We start from the raw sequence: 6,032 nt of genomic DNA, 5'->3' as shown, positions 1-6,032 counted from the left end.
TAAATTCCCGTTTAGCAGCCTAAACCCTTTTTCCACATTTTTATTTTTATTTCACAAAAGATGTACTTTTCCCACCAGCGCAATAGTTTTAGTTGTTAAAAAAAGCTAATATCCATGACATCTATTGAAGCTTGACATTTCTGTAAAGGAAACATATCACAACAGGTACAATATGTCCTGTTTCTTGTATAAATTATTTACAGTTTAGATTTTCTGACACATTCGTGCTATCAACCTGTTAGCCAGTGTTTTAATCCTAGGCGGTTGCACACGCGTGCATTTTCGCTCTGAGGACCAACGGTTTATGCAGCTGTGAATAGGAGGGGAACTATCTTGCTGGTTGAACTCTTCAGTGATGTCAGACGCACGCTGCGCCCTCTCAGCCTTGACCCGCATTCAAATAGAATAACCACAGCAAAGGCATTTTTCTACATAAAACAAACAAAGGCCTTATACCCTGTGGCTAATAATATTGGCCTGGTTTAAAAAAAAAATATGAAGCACAAACCGAGCTAGTAAAAACTTGTTTGCAAAAAGACACCACAGGAAGAAATTCGTGGCCTCGGTGGGGGAAGTATTTCCGGGGTCCAAAATCAGGTAAGCTAAAATGAGAGTAATACAACAGTCTCCCACAGCGAGAGTGACGACGTTTGTTTGGAGGAAAGTGAGCAGGAGTCGGAATCGAGTAGCGGGAAAATACAAAAAACTGTATCGTGAATGTAACAATCATGCATTTTGGGAGTGAGGATGAAGGATGGGATCATGGAGGTATGGAGTGGCAGAAAGTGGCGTTCAAAAGGAAGAAAAAGGTAAATGGAAATAGTTGTAATTTAAGCAGTTCAGGGGCAGTGTCTGATGAAATGGCAAAGAGAGCTAGGGCATATCTAAGCCAATCACTGGAAACTCATAATTGAGTTTGTTGAGCATTTCTCACATCACTGTCTAAAGCTCTGGAAAAGGATGTAGGCAAAGGGAAGTTTGCAAAGTACTTGAATAACAAGCATATATTTGTACATGCAGTCAGTCAAGAACAACAAAACGCTCTTTTGAAAATTAATACACTGGATGGTAAAAAAGTAAAGACCCATGAACCTGGCTCAGCTGCTAGATACAGGGGAGTTATATCTGGAATACCACTATCTGTCTCAATGGAGGATATCAAAACAGAACTGAAAGGAGGGAATGTGCTTGATGCTAAACACATTAATACTAAAAGAAATGGAGAAAGAGCATAAACAATGTCAGTAACCATCGACTTTGAAAACAACCTCTCAAGAAAAGTTATGCTAGGCTTCTTCAGCTATGCAGTAAGAGAGTTCATTCCTCCGGCATTAAGAGGCTTCAAATGTCAAAGAATGGGTCATATTGCCAGCCAGTGCAAAGGAAAAGAAAGATGTGGCGGTAATAATGCATTTGGAAAGTGTGGGAAAGATGTGCCAGTTAAATGTTGCAATTGTGGAGGAGGCCACAGTGCAGCTAAAAATACAATAAACAAAGTGTCCTATGCAGAGGCTGTTAAGAGGGTCAACAACGAACAAGTAGCAATGGAAAATAGCACTGAACGTTATAACCCAGGAAACAGTAATGATCCTCCAAGTTCAGAAAACAGACTAACACATCAGAGAGGACTACATGAGACCTCCCATGAGTGCAGGGTAAAGGAAGGAACCATGTTAGTAGATAAAGTTAATTTTGTTGCATTCGTATGTAAAGTGGTGTACATCGGATTAGAACTAAATGCCAGGAATGAGAGAATCGAAACAATTGTGGAAGCAGCAAAAGAGTACCTTGGGATGGGAATGTAAAACGATACAAGAATTGATGAACCCGTTCATATATAATGTGTCTAGTGATTGAACTAGTAATCTTTCAGTGGACTAGCAGAAGTCCTGAAGAACAAAATGACTTTGGAGTGGCCTAGTCAAAGTCCTGATCTGAATCCTATTACGATGCTGTGGCATGACCTTAAAAAGGCAGTTCATGCTCGAAAACCCTCCAATGTGGCTGAATTACAACAATTTTGCAAAGATGAGTGGGCCAAAATTCCTCCCCAGCGCTGTAAAAGACTCATTGCAAGTTATCGCAAACGCTTGATTGCAGTTGTTGCTGCTAAGGGTGGCCCAACCAGTTATTAGGTTTAGGGGGCAATCACCTTTTTCACACAGGGCCATGTAGGTTTGGATTTTATTTTCCCTTAATAATAACAACCTTCATTTAAAAACTGCATTTTGTGTTTACTTGTGTTATCTTTGTATATTTGTTTGATGATCTGAAACATTAAAGTGTGACAAACATGCAAAAAAAATAAGAAATCAGGAAGGTGGCAATCACTTTTTCACACCACTGTAGGTAATGGCCAGTTTCCCATTATATGTAATGTATATATAGATAGATGGACCCAAGAAAGTTCTCCTATATATAGATGGTGCTTTAAAAAGGCTCAATGGGACACATTTAAAGAATGCTGCAGGGAATTAGCTAGTAACATTAAAATGAATGGAAATGTAGATGAATGTGCTACTGAAATTGTGAAATTATATGTATGATAGTTGTAGCTGCCTCAAAAAGTAAAATAGTGATAACAGGGAATAAGAGAACTGTGCCATGGTGGAATGAGTGTAGCTTGGCTATTAAAGAAACAAATAGTGCTTTCAGAAACAACATGAATGTGGACAATTTGATGGAATATAAAAGGAAAATAGCCATAGCACGCAAAATAATTAAAACAGCTAAAAGGAATACCTGTTTTGGAATACAGTTTTGTTCTGCTATTGGAAGAGAGAGGGATGTGGGTCATGTGTGGAATATGGTTAAAAAGATGTGTGGGAGAAGGATAAACAATAAATTACCAGTACTTGCAGATGGAGACCAATTAGCAATAACAGATATGGAAAAAGCCAACCTCCTAGGAAGAGTATTTGCAAGTGTTCACAATGGAAATCACCTTAGAGACATAAACAAAGGGAAGAAGAAGTCCTAAAAGATAATGAAAAGGTGCTTGGTAAAAAGGTAGAAACCAGCTCCGCTCTGGATATGGACTTCACCTTGAGGGAAATGAGAAGGGCATGAAAGGGCAGCAGATATTCTGCTCCGGGACAAGATCAGCTGAGTTATGCTATGTTCAGCCAGTTACCAGAGGGAGCGTTAGAAATAGTGTTGACGTTTTTCAATAAGATATGGACAGAGGGAAGACTACCTGTGAAGTGGAAGATGGCATTAGTTTTACCATTTGCTAAACCAGGAAAAGATACATCAAATGTTGAAAACTACAGACCAATAGCACTAACTTCACACTTACATAAATGGATGGAAAAAAATGGTTGTCTACAGGCTATCATACTTTTTAGGAAAAGGAAGATTGTTATGAGTATCAGAGCGGAAAGGAAGATCCACAGCAGATGCTCTAATTAAAGTAAGTAATGAAATTGAAAAGACCCTTAATATGAAGGAAATAATGGCTGTAGTTTTCTTTGACAGTGAGAAAGCTTATGATTCAATGTGGAGAGAAGGTCTGTTAAATAAATTGAACAAACTAAGCATAGGTGGAAGGTTATATAATTGGATCATGGATTTTCTATCAAACAGAACATTTCAAGTTAAAGTAGGATCAGAAATCTCAGATAGTTTTGTCATTAAAGGAGGATACCACAAGGTCATCAGTCCAATTCTATTTAATATCATGATTAATGATATCTTTGAAAATACAGGGACAGGTATACAGTCAGCATTGTACGCAGACGATGGAGCAATCTGGAAAAGGGGAAAAATTGCTCACGTGTTGAAAAGTATACAGAAAGCAATAGTCAGTGTAGAGAGATGGTCTTATGATTGGGGATTCAAAATTTCAGTAGCAAAATCGTGCCATATGCTGGTCACTAAAAAGAAGATAGGTAACGCAGGGGTTAACACTATATAGCAAGCCCATGGAAAGAGTCAGAGTGTTTTAAATATCTTGGTCTATGGATTGATGAAAAATACACATGGGAGAATCATATTGAAAATATTGAGACAAATGTAAAAAGGTGTTAAATGTAATGAGGTGTGTGGTCGGGATCGAATGGGGAGCTGACAAAGAAGCATTATTACACACATACAGGGCTTTGACGAGAGCTACTTTGGATTATGGCTGCATGGTGTATGAAGCAGCAGCAAAAACTCATCTAGAAAAACTGGACAGGAAACAACACAGAGCACTAAGACTTAGTTTAGGAGCAGTCAGAACCACACCCATTAATGCATTGCTCGTTGAATCCAGTGAACTGCCTCTGCAGCTGAGGAGAACTAAGTTATCTCTAACATACTGGATAAGAATCCAGGGAGGAGGAGAGGGAAATTTAGCATCAACTGTTCTGCAGATAGGTTTGAAATACAGTGGGTACGGAAAGTATTCAGACCCCTTTTAAATTTTTCACTCTTTGTTTCATTGCAGCCATTTGCTAAAATCAAAAAAGTAGTTCATTTTATTTCTCATTAATGTACACTCAGCACCCCATCTTGACAGAAAAAAACAGAAATGTAGAAAATTTTGCAAATTTATTAAAAAAGAAAAACTGAAATATCACATGGTCATAAGTATTCAGACTCTTTGCTGTGACACTCATATTTACCTCACATGCTGTCCATTTCTTCTGATCCTCCTTGAGATGGTTCTACTCCTTCATTGGAGTCCAGCTGTGTTTAATTAAACTGACTGGACTTGATTAGGAAAGGCACACACCTGTCTATATAAGACCTTACAGCTCACAGTGCATGTCAGAGCAAATGACAATCATGAGGTCGAAGGAACTGCCTAAGGAGCTCAGAGACAGAATTGTGGCAAGGCACGGATCTGGCCAAGGTTACAAAAGAATTTCTGCAGCACTCAAGGTTCCTTCACTCAAGGAGCACAGTGGCCTCCATAATCCTTAAATGGAAGAAGTTTGGGATGACCAGAACTCTTCCTAGACCTGGCCGTCCAGCCAAACTGAGCAATTGTGGGAGAAGAGCCTTGGTGAGAGAGGTAAAGAAGAACCCAAAGATCACTGTGTCTGAGCTCCAGAGATGCAGTAGGGAGATGGAAGAAAGTTCCAGAAAGTCAACTATCACTGCAGCCCTCCACCAGTCGGGGCCCGACGGAAGCCGCTCCTCAGTGCAAGACATATGAAAGCCTGCATAGAGTTTGCAAAAAAACACATGAAGGACTCCCAGGCTATGAGAAATAAGATCTGATGAGACCAAGATTGAACTTTTTGGGCATTAATTCTAAGCAGTATATGTGGAGAAAACCAGGCACTGCTCATCACCTGCCCAATACAATCCCAGCAGTGAAACATGGTGGTGGCAGCATCATGCTATGGGGGTGTTTTTCAGCTGCAGGGACAGAACGACTGGTTGCAATTGAAGGAAAGATGAATGCGGCCAAGTAAAGAGATATCCTGGAAGAAAACCTCTTCCAGAATGCTCAGGACCTCAGATTGGGCCGAAGGTTCACCTTCCAACAAGACAAAGCACACAGCCAAAATAACAAAGGAGTGGCTTCGGAACTACTCTGTGACCATTCTTGACTGGCCCAGCCGGAGCAATGACCTAAACCCAATTGAGCATCTCTGGAGAGACCTGAAAATGGCTGTCCACCAACGTTCACCATCCAACCTGACGGAACTGGAAAGGATCTGCAAGGAAGAATGGCAGAGGATCCCCAAATCCAGGTGTGGAAAACTTGTTGCATCATTCCCAAGAAGACTCATGGCTGTATTAGCTCAAAAGGGTGCTTCTACTCAATACTGAGCAAAGGGTCTGAATACTTATGACCATGTGATATTTCAGGTTTTCTTTTTTAATAAATTTGCAAAAATTCTACATTTCTGTTTTTTTTTCTGACAAGATGGGGTGCTGATTGTACATTAATGAGAAATAAAATGAACTTTTTTGATTTTAGCAAATGGCTGCAATGAAACAAAGAGTGAAAAATTGAATGGGGTCTGAATACTTTCCGTACCCACTGTACACAACATTTTCTGGTAAAGGTTTTGGCTGGGACATTAACAAAAAGG

This window comes from Siniperca chuatsi, linkage group LG17 (assembly GCF_020085105.1).
Source record: "Siniperca chuatsi isolate FFG_IHB_CAS linkage group LG17, ASM2008510v1, whole genome shotgun sequence".
Taxonomy (NCBI): Eukaryota; Metazoa; Chordata; class Actinopteri; order Centrarchiformes; family Sinipercidae; genus Siniperca; species Siniperca chuatsi.
The sequence above is the reverse complement of the archived record's forward strand: the minus strand, read 5'-3'. Positions refer to the sequence as shown.